This window comes from Aulonocara stuartgranti (genome assembly GCF_965226115.1).
Source record: "Aulonocara stuartgranti genome assembly, chromosome: 5".
NCBI lineage: Eukaryota > Metazoa > Chordata > Actinopteri > Cichliformes > Cichlidae > Aulonocara > Aulonocara stuartgranti.
In genome coordinates this window covers 38,735,112-38,746,497 of record NC_138943.1, presented here as the reverse complement: position 1 = coordinate 38,746,497, position 11,386 = coordinate 38,735,112, and the positions used below count along the sequence as shown (strand labels likewise).

At 38.8% G+C, this 11,386-nt stretch overlaps 1 long non-coding RNA gene across 1 annotated transcript; it reads right to left on the bottom strand.

Annotated features, from left to right (window-relative positions):
• Positions 1–3,313: 3,313 nt before the first annotated feature.
• Positions 3,314–6,810, bottom strand: LOC309706289. The gene is made up of 4 exons (XR_014276708.1): positions 6,737–6,810; positions 6,217–6,297; positions 4,620–4,715; positions 3,314–3,837 (listed from the first exon to the last, which is right to left on the bottom strand). It is a non-coding gene; the product is annotated as an uncharacterized lncRNA (long non-coding RNA).
• Positions 6,811–11,386: the final 4,576 nt, after the last annotated feature.

The window sequence follows — 11,386 nt, the reverse complement described above, 5'->3', positions numbered from 1 at the left end:
TCCTGGACTGCAGCCACCGTAGCTGGGTTAACGGCTAACCCTTGCTAACCCTTACTTTCCTTTGTTCCAGTCTCAAGTTGTCCAGACAACGAATATTCTATTCAATCACTTGTCCCTGTTCTTGAATCTCTTTCTCCAGTATGTGACTCAAGATGTGGCAGGACACTCCATCCTACTTGTGACACCAAGAAGTAGGACACCAAGAGAAGAGATCTCTGTCTCGTTCTTACGAGACAGATCTCTATTTTGACATGCAGTTCCTGGGTTCCATACACTGCTCAACTACAGGTATTGAAACTTTTATTAACACCACCTCCAAACACAACAGTGGTCAGAGGTCATTAACTGGTACAGCAGTCTCAGTCATGGTGGCTGTTGCTGGCCACACTCGATACAGAACAAACAGCTGCAATAATGCTGTACATTAACAATAACAATGGTAGATTAACACAAGATAACTGGAATAGCTGTTACAACACTAACTTAACACGTGAATGTCAGATGAAAAGTTCCATGAGTTCTTGGGATAGTGGCTCCTCCCCTTAACCTGCTACAATATTTTCAAAGTGGTATCCAAAAAAAACCAAATAAAATAAAATCACCTGAAATCTTAAAAGTGTTAGCTTTATTTTGATAGCAAGATTTATAAGCAATCTTGGTATACAGAGTTTGTAATTTCAGAGAAATACTCCATTCATTTTATGTCATGTTTGAAGAAGCTCAGAAAGCCCTTGGTGTTTAACTGGTTTAAAAAGCAAAGCAAACATTAGTTAAACAGTTAATTAAGGCCTGACTTGTTTTTAGGAAAGAACCTTAGCATTTTGATAATAAATTTAATGCTGATTCATGCACTTGTTTTGTAATTTGCATTTTGTGGGTTAATATTTACTAAATTATTGGTATTGAGAACATGAACCTAAAAAGAAAGGGTCAGTCTCAAGCAGGAATTCAGCAAAGTAAGTCTGCCAGCTGTTGAAAATGAGCAGGGAGAGATCAGGTCAAGAGCAGGGCACCTCCAGCCTCCTTTCATCAGGTCAGAAATCATTTAGGTGTATGTCTGAAATGTCTGATTTGTTATCTTTTTTTGTAGAGATATTTAATTTTTTTAAACAATTATATAGAACACAGACATGAAAAGAAGAAACCAGTTGCCCTGTAAACATGTTCAGGACTCACAGGCAAGTATAAGCTGCATGTACACAAAGAAATAAAAAGGAAATAGCACTTTGAATGAGTATATGCTGTTGTATGTTGATGTTGTACTAATACTTGGCAACTCGATGAACATTGTGGCCCCTTGATGGCCCATACTACTGACGTAGCCCAATAATAGAGACAGGTTGATCATATCCAAGGTTGAAGCATTAATTAATGGGAGGACTTGTTGAGCAGTCTTAAAGGAATATGGTCTTAAAGGCCTTAAAATTTCAATGGTGTTCAAACTGGCTGAACTTATTGTTGTATCTAAGAGATGGTTATGAATAATTTCTTTCTCTAATGGTTAAAATCTTATTTGTGAAGAAAATCATGAAATCATTACTGGTTAAGGTTAAAGGAATGCTTGGCTAAACAGAGAAACTAAGAGTGTTGTTTTTATTTTCTTCAATTAGTGATAAAGAGTAAGATGTTCTAGCTTTATGGGGGGCTTTTTAATAGAGCAAAAAACTATTTTTCCAAGCTAAATTAATATTAGATTTTAATTAGTGAGATGTCATTTCTTCTCCAGCTTACTGGTTATCTTAATGTCATGCCAGGGAGTCAAGTATTTCTGATTTGATTCTTTCTTTTTCAGAGGAGCCACAGTATTCAGAGTCAAATGCAGTGAGGATGTAACTCTTTGATCATCTCGTTAATATAGTTTAGGTACCTGCTCTGTACTGTGTTGGCACAAGTTTAGTTACAGCACTTTCTGAAAGACTACTGCAGTGAGATGTATTCCCCACTGCTGTGTAATCCATACTGTAAATTTGAACATTATTGGGAAATGATCAGACAAAATAAGGTTTCTGGTGGAACCTGCATCCTGAACTTATGTGTTTGTGTGGAGTTCCTGAGTTCACATTTCAATTGGTTTTCAAATTTTTCCAGGACTCAATACCTCAACACCACTGCCATCACAAAAGGCCCAGCAGCAACTGTGTTCACTGCCAAAAAGAGACACCCTTCTAAGATGCTAATAGCCTTTTACTGCTCAGAAAGCTAGAGCATCAAAATGTAATCCCAGATCGTGTGGTATGCATGATAAACAGAGGTAGAAAAAAAGACACTACATCTTCTCTGTTAGCGTACCCGTGACCCAGTGTTTTGGTTTATGGACTTTTGTTGTGGTGATCTGTTTAATTGTCTCAGTTTGGTATACAGCGGTCCCTCGTTTATGGCGGTAGTTACATTCTAAAAATAACCCGCGATAGGTGAAATCCGCAAAGTAGCCAACTTTTTTTTTTTTACTATTATTATAGATGTTTTATGGCTGTAAAACCTCTAACTACACACTTTATAGACTTTTCTCCGACAGGCTCGAACATGTCCGCACTTTTCTCTATGGTTTAAACACTCTAAAAGTTCAAACCTTTGTAGAAAGTCCAGTATTATCGAATGAAAATTGCAAAATTGCACACAAAAGAAATTTGCGAAACAGCGAGGCCATGAAAGGTGCACCGCTTTATACCGAGGGACCGCTGTACACTGTAAACCCGAACAAGTTGACTGAACTTAAAACTTTTGTGGAAACTGATTACCTCAAAAGATTTAAGTACACAAACTCATCTCTTCTAAGTATGGGGGTACTCAAAATTTGTATTTATTGTTAACCTAAAAATTTAAAATTATATTTTATATTTTATAAATTGAGCTTTACTCAAAGACTGTATACTTTAATTTCAATATTTTTGTGTTTCTTGTAGTTTGTTATTTTGATGCAACACAATGCAATTATATTACAACCTAAACTCAAATTATCTGATTATTAATTAAAATATATTCATGTTTCAATGTTTGAGTGTATACACTCAAACATTGAAACAAATATCTATATATAGTAATAATATATAGTCTATATATAATATAGACTACTAAAAAAAAAAAGTACGGAAATTCAGTTACTTTACATTTTGTTTATTTAACATTTTTTCATGAAAATTTAAAAACATCACAAATGTTTTTATAAAACCACTAACATGGACATCGGCACCATAAAGGGAGCATTATAAATTCTGTGTAGAACATTTATCTTTTTATAAAATGACGACATCAGTCCTAATTGCATCTTTCTCAAAATACACAAAAATGCAAAACAAAAAGTCAAATACTAATCACTTTTTTTAAAAATAGAAATGAAAAACAATTTTTTAAAATGGGTACAAAGACGATCAGCTTCCAAATAACCAGATAAGGCAGTCAAGTATAGGAAAATTAGGTAAACTGATGGAGTTAAATCCACCCAAAGCCTGTAGTAAACTTAAAGTGCTTAAAGTGCTTCAAACAAAGTGCTCAGTAACAGAGTGCGTGTCCTAACAAACATTGCCTTATATTCCTTAAGAGCATGTAGCCAGGGGTTTCAGGGGTTTGCCGTCATCAAGCCCCATGAAGATATTTTGGACTAAGGCAAATGTGTGAACCAGCTTCCTGGGGTAGTCTAAATGCAGAGCATAGATCAAGCCAAACAATAAAGCAAATGCATCTGCAAATCTGGGAATATCACGCATCACCTAGTCGCCTTTCACCACAACAGCCATGCTTGAGGAAGTAAAATGGACTGGACTGGGAAGCGCTGTCGGTAACCACAGTGAGAAGGGCAACTGGAGGGTCAATGAGGGTCGACTCATCCAATGCGTCCGCCTGGAATAGACACAGTATCAATGGTAAATGGCCTGTATTTGTATAGCGCTTTACTAGTCCCTAAGGACCCCAAAGCGCTTTACACATTCAGTCATCCACACATTCACACACTGGTGATGGCAGCTACATTGTAGCCACAGCCACCCTGGGGCGCACTGACAGAGGCGAGGCTGCCGGACACTGGTGCCACTGGGCCCTCTGACCACCACCAGTAGGCAACGGGTGAAGTGTCTTGCCCAAGGACACAACGACCGAGACTGTCGGAGCCGGGGCTCGAACCGCCAACCTTCTGATTACAAGACAAACTGCCAACTCTTGAGCCACGATCGCCCCAATTAAATAAGTAAGCTTAGTTTGAGAGAATGTGACAAGCATGACCTGTAATCTAGCAAAACATTCAGCAGTGTAGTGGGTTACTTTGTAACGAGTTAGGGTACTCTACTTTTTTGAAAAACTGTACATTAACGTGTTAGCTTCTTGCATTACATAATTTGTATTTTTATTATTTTTCTAAAAAAAAAAAGTAATTTTTTATTTCATGACTTTATCTCAAAAAGAAACTAAATCTTGACTTCAGCCTGGTTTTTGGGCCACCTGCAGCATAGCCATAGTGCTGTGATACGCCTGTGCCCTGCTCCTGACCTGTGTGTGTGTGGGTTTTCTACAGAGAGGGTATTTTGTTTGTACAATTTGGTAGCTTCTAGGGTATTAAATTGTATTTAAAAAAATCCATAGCATTTTATCTTACTGGCAGAATTTAAGTAATGCAAAAATACACTTACATTACATGTCTAAAAGAATTCTGGGTCCTCCTCCCACAGGTATACAGGAAGGGCACGAAGTACTGCAGTGCGTTTCACGTTGATATCAGGCGCCTCCTAAAAAGGGAAAAGAAAAGTTCCTTTAACGCAAAGTTTTCAGGTGTCATTCTTTGTGGAGAATACATGTTTGTGAAACTGCATGACATCAGACTCTACCAAATTTTGAAGACTTTTCTTTTAAGATACAACCTTTCTGTCTTATGTGACAGAGAGTCTGTTTCTTAATCATTTGACAAAAACCCTACACAGTATTTTAAAATAGTGTTCTCCAGATCAGAGCTGTAATCTATATAGAACATGGGGTTCAAAGCAAGGAAACATTGTGTGTTTATCAGTGAAACTTTTAATTTGTGTTAATTTTATCATTATCAATATATGAAATCTTCACCTTAAGGGACTTAATGAATGGTTTCTTCTAAAAATTAGAAATGATTGAGTCATTTCACATCATATGAAAATATTAATTTTTAATACAAATTTGGCCCTACAAAAATGGAAACTCAGTAACAAAGATAATGGAGATTCTCTAAACACGAGCAAATATCACAGTAAAATTGTTGATTGTGATTTACACATTGGATGTATCCTCAGTGATTTGGTACAATTATACAACATTTTATAAGAACTGAACAACTGATGAAACAACTTACTTATGTGACCACATATGAAGTGTTATAACTTACCACAAAAGGTGAACTGTGCCACTGACCCTTGGTAGATCTGCACATGATAAAAAAAAAAAGCATTATAAATACTAACACAGCTATTAATAATTAGGGGTACATTTAAGATGTTAATGTCACAAAATAAAATAGACTGGTAGAAAGAAGTACAAGGAAATGGTAATGGGGGGAGCCATGAAAATAGATCTTTTCAACATGATTCAGTGTGACAAAGCCAGGGCATGATTAAAAAAAAAACAGGTTGTCACGGTCCTGGGTCAGTGACCCAGTGTTTTGAGTTTCTTGTGCCTCTGAGTTTTTTGTATTATGTTCTTAGTTCTCTTTGTTGTCCCAGCTTGTTCTTTAGTGTAGTGTCTTAGTTTGGTGTTCTTGTATTCTGTTTAGTTCTGAGTATTTGGTAGCTGCCCTCTGTGTTTCTTAGTTGCTCTGTCTCCCCTAGTCTAGTTTGCATCTGTGCTAATTCCTGTTTTACTTTGAAGGTCTGTGTCTCATGTGAGTGTATCCTACGTTGCTCCCTTGTCTCGTCAGTTCTGATTTCTCCCAGCTGTGCTCTCCTTCTGTGTCTCATTCCCCTCGTTACTTCCCATTGTATTTAAACCCTGTGTTTCTCTGAGTCAGTGCTGCGTTGTCCCTCAAGCTGTGTGTTTCCTCGTGTGCCTCTCTGCAAGCTGTGAGTTTATATTTTCCCAGTTTAGTTTTGTATGCTCGTTTTCTGTGACCAGCAATTAAAGCTGTGATTTTAGTTCATCGTCTGAGTCCTGCATTTTGGGTCCAACTCCTGCCTGCCGCACAGCGATTCATGACACAGGTCTTTTAACCTAAAAATGTTTTAATGGCCATGAAGAATGGTCTCTTCAATAGATCTTTCAACTTACCTGTGTTTACTGTCTCCACCTGAAATTAATTGCAGTCTGAATTTTTTTTTTTCTTCTGTCTTTTTGTCTTTGGTCTTCAGCCTTGGAAGAAAAAATAAAATTGAAAACCTTATTAGCACACTAAATATACAACACCTTGCTATATTTCAATTGTTTTAGATAGAAGTTGCCACTGCTAGCTAAGCCACATTTCAATGATGCTAATGAGAAGAAAAAAAACCTGCCGAACAATGAGGCTGTTGTTGTAAAAACGCCAACTTTCTTGCGTTGGCAAGGGGTCGTTAAAATATCACTAAGACCCTTTATGTGTGATTCTTAGTAAAACTGTTTTAATCGGTTAAAACTGTAAAACTGACGACATAATCTATGTTTGAAAAAGAGCGCGAACAACTATTCACCACCTGGGTCTGTGCTTTTTAACACAACAGCGCATTCGAAAACAAGTTATTGGCTGCAACATATTAATATACTTGCTTTTTTACGGAAAAAATAAACATAACGAAGGTTCCGTCTTACTTACAAGTTTCTCCAAATGTGTTCTCCAGTCGCTCGAGAAGGGCAGCCATATTGAACAGAATTTTCTGTCAACGTCGTTCAGGTTGGAGAGAAAACGTCATGACGTCCACATGCAGAGCTCGGGGAAAAAAAACATTTACTCAAAAATCATAATTAAGAAAGCAGTATTTACTCTTAACTTCTAAGCCATGTACAATTATAACTGTTTGAATCATTAACCGAACAAAAGTTTTAAGTTCTTTCAACTTTGTGAGGAATTTCAATTGTTATAGCCACAAACTCTATAAGTCAGACTGTTGGGGTTTACAGTGCAGTTTAATTTTCTTGTGGCTCTTTGTTTCATGGTTTGTGTTTCTAGTTCTTAGGTACTTGTTCATTTAGTCTTTTGCCTTTCGTGTCCTGGTTGTCTGGGTCTTGCCTCTGTCTGTCCTCCCCAGCATCTCCTGTAAAGTCTCTTGTCTCCAGTCTTACTTGCCTGTTTTCCCAGTCACGTCTTTGTGGGTGTGTCCCAGTGTATGTGTCTCTCATCCTCTCTTGTCCCTCACTCCCTCCCCCTCTCCTGTCCATCGGTCTGTTCCCTGAGTCCACAGCTCACACACAGTGCTCCCTGACATTGTCATGTGTTCTGCTGAAAAGTAATTTGGCTACTCACTGCTCAAATTGGATAATATTGCCCACCTCACAGAGACACAAACATTATAAAGGACTCATCACACCCCGGCCATAATCCCTTCCAGTTGCCACCATCAGGCAGGTCATTCATCCAGACTTAGAGTTTGGAGCCACTTTGATCCATCTCAACACTATCGTACACTGTACAGTATCCATTTTAAGAGATGCTCATTTTTTCGTGTTACTTATTATATATTATATCAGTTTACATTTGTGTGAATGTTGTGATTGTGTCTCTTGTATCCACCAGATGGTGGAGCAGCACTCCTAATTTCATTGAAGAAGTGCTGTTTCAGTGACAATAACGGGAATAAAATTCTATTCCTATTTCTACTTCAATATCTACTTTAAAGTAACATGTCCACCACTTTTTCTTACAAATAGTGCGATTCCTGCAACTTTGTTATTGCCACTGGGAACAACTTTTGGCTTCACCTTACAACATCAAAGCTCATTGAGGTAACTCCAGTTGTGATTTGGTGCTAAATAAATTTGAATTGAGTTGAACAGCTTCTGGTACTGTTACACTGTGGTGGAAATATTAGTTCAACAAGTAAAACACATGATATGGTATTCCCACTGGGACCAAACCTTTCCGTCTTATTGCCAAAGAAACTCGTATTGACCATGATGACAGCAGGACAGATGGTTATATTTCCCCCTTTAAGCTCTGTGCTGCACCCGTCATGATCACAGGTCTCCTTCCAAATAGTATTAGCGGTGTACTCAGCACCGTTAATTGTTCATGTCAACAGCGCAGCTGTCCACTTGCATTGTTGCAACAGACTGGTGCCATGACATGTAAGACTATGACCAATTTGATAAATGATAAATTATGTAACAGTAAAATATCACACATCATTTGTAAATAGACTCTCCAGTGCAGGGATCGGTTTGGGGTGATTCTGTTAGCATTACTGAGACTAACATTCAATCAAATGAGAACAATGGCTCAATCAGGCTTCTCAGAAACACAAAGCTGGTATCAAATCACACTTTTGGGTATTAAACTTATTGCTGCTATGTGTGCTGACTTTATGTCCAGTACTCCGTGTTTGCTTCCTTCCTCCCTCTGTTCTAAAAGAAGGAAAAAAGTTTTTAGCGCAGATGCCAACAAAGAGGAAAGCCTAGTGTGTCAAGGCAATGTGGCATGTTTGTGCTGGGAATAGCAGAACTGACTGTTTGGCTTGGTTCCTGCGCAAGTCTTTTTTGTCAGCACGAGTTTCCATCCTGATGTGCTGCGGAGGGTTTTTTCCAGCCTGTCAAATCTTTACCGAGGCTCCTGAGCACCACCCCCTCAGCCCCTAGCTGCCCTGTGGCCTGTCACACTGCCTTGTCTTTGTCACCACGCACACATTCACATGTGTACATGTAAATGCTTTCTTTCTTTTTTTCACTTTAATCTTACAATTATATAGTAAAACAGGTGCATAAAATGAACAGTGGTTGAACCTCTACTTTTACAGTTTACCGGTCATAAAAATGATATTGTAGAAATATGACATTCATAAAATGTTCCCCTCTCTCTCTCTCGCACACACACTTACAAACATTGCCACTGAATAAAAAAAAATGGGAGTGTTTGGTCATTTGATAATTTCCCTGCCACAGGGCATTGAGTTCAATGTTTATGATTGTGACTAATTTATTGTGCAACAATGAGGAATCGAAGTGGTTCTTCATTTATTTTGCTGCATATTATACAATCCTAATGGATGTTTGTGTTAGTGTACAGTATTTGGCATCTTGCACTTAGGTCTCATTGGGCAGTCATGAGGGCTGTAGAAGAAAACCAACAGTTGGAGGTTTTCAATTCAATTCAATTTTATTTATATAGCACCAAATCACAACAAAATTCGCCTCAAGGCGCTTCATAGATACAGAGAAAAACCCAACAATCTTATGACCCCCTATGAGCAAGCACTTTGGCGACAGTGGGAAGGAAAAACTCCCTTTTAACAGGAAGAAACCTCTGACAGAACCAGGCTCAGGGAGGGGCGGGGCCATCTGCTGCGACCGGTTGGGGTGAGAGAAGGAAGACAGGATAAAGACATGCTGTGGAAGAGAGACAGAGGTTAATAACAGATATGATTCAATGCAGAGAGGTCTGTTAATACAGAGTGAGTGAGAAAGGTGACTGGAAAGGAAAAACTCAATGCATCATGGGAATCCCCCAGCAGCCTACGTCTATTACAGCATAACTAAGGGAGGATTCAGGGTCACCTGGTCCAGCCCTGACCTTGTAGTACCATATCACCCTATTAGAGCACTTCGCTCTCGCTCTGCAGGCCTACTTGTTGTTCCTAGAGTATTTAAAAGTAGAATGGGAGGCAGAGCCTTCAGTTTTCAGGCCCCTCTTCTGTGGAACCAGCTTCCAGTTTGGATTCAGGAGACAGACACTATCTCTATCTCAAGATTAGGCTTCAAACTTTCCTTTTTGCTAAAGCATATAGTTAGGGCTGGACCAGGTGACCCTGAATCTATGAATAAATAAGCTTTTTTAAGCTTGTTTTTGAGCGTTAGAGCCCTCATTCAGGAAATGAGGCTAGAGGTTTTATTTTGATTTTATTAAGATGCCAGTGGCGTTTCCTGTTTTTGCACTTTTGCTTCGTCAGTGAGGAGAACCAAAGAAGGTATAAACCATCATATCTTGAGTCTGAGGGTGCAGACACAAATTTAAATGTCCCTCCACTGCACACGAACACCTTCAACTTCTGTCTCTATCAACAACATATGTAAAATGCGATTTGTTGGAAAGGAGTCCTTGGCCACAGCATTCAGAGATGCGCTGTGGCAAGCCCAGTTCATCCAGGTAAGAAGACGTAAACAAAAACAAAGCAACCCAAATTTCATTCTTGTTTCTTTTTAATGCAACTATTTTCTGTCTTTAGAGGAAGTTGGTAGGGGTACGGCAAAATGTTCGATAGACAGATTCCCCTCTGTAATAATGTGATACTGTTGATCTGTATATGGGCTTTACTGTATTTGATGGTGAAACGGGACAAACAGTCCTGCGTATTATTCACTGCCAAAGAATAACAAAATCTGCTCTGATGTCTTGTCTGAACATTGTGTGAGATTACTTTAAACTGTAAGCTACTCTTTTCACAGAAAAGATCTAAAATTAATCAGTGGGCTGTTGTACCCTCTTAAGGCCATGATAAGAAGGTTTTGTGCATGGGGAGGGAAACATAAGAGGCTTTAGGGGCTGCTTTTATTAAAAGGATCTGACATCTACCTGCCCTCGCAAATGGCGGGCAATTTTGACACTTCTGGCACGCAAAGCAGTCATACAAAAATAACCTTGTCTCCTGGGCAGCAGGCTTACTCTGTTTGGATATTGTTTACCTTTAAGGACGATATGAAAAGCGTTGTAAATGAAAGGCCTCTTCACAACAAATCACAGACTAATTTATTTGGCAGCTTGAATGTCTACACGTGGGCTGCTTTCTGTCTTCGTTTTTCATTTTCCTGTTGTCATTATCCACATATATCATGTCAGCGATGGCTTGATGGGCTCAGTGTGTTGCAATGCCTTGGTCTCACATCCATATTACTGCAGAACTCCCCACAGCACAGCGGCAGCCTGTCAGCACTAAGATTCGGGGCTAGTTCTCACTGTGATGGTCAGTTGGAGGTTCTTTTTATTTTGATACACTTATCATTTTCCATTTCCACACTTGATTGGAGCTTAAAAGCCAAAGCAGCTCAGATCGTGCCAGCATAAATCTCCAGGCCCATTAATCTGTCCTGGTGTCATTTCTCACACAGAACTGTCCAATCGTGTCTAGATATTCATGGGGAAATTAAATGAATGATTCTAAGGCAACTCACCCACACTGCAGATGGGATGTTAAAATAGGTAGGCTGCTTTGTGTCTTTGCTCTTGATTACTTTTACTATATAGGATGTGAGGGAATAGTCTTTGTGGAGGTAAAGAGCATGCATTTCCTCCACTCGAATAGTTCCTTTTCATTTTTAT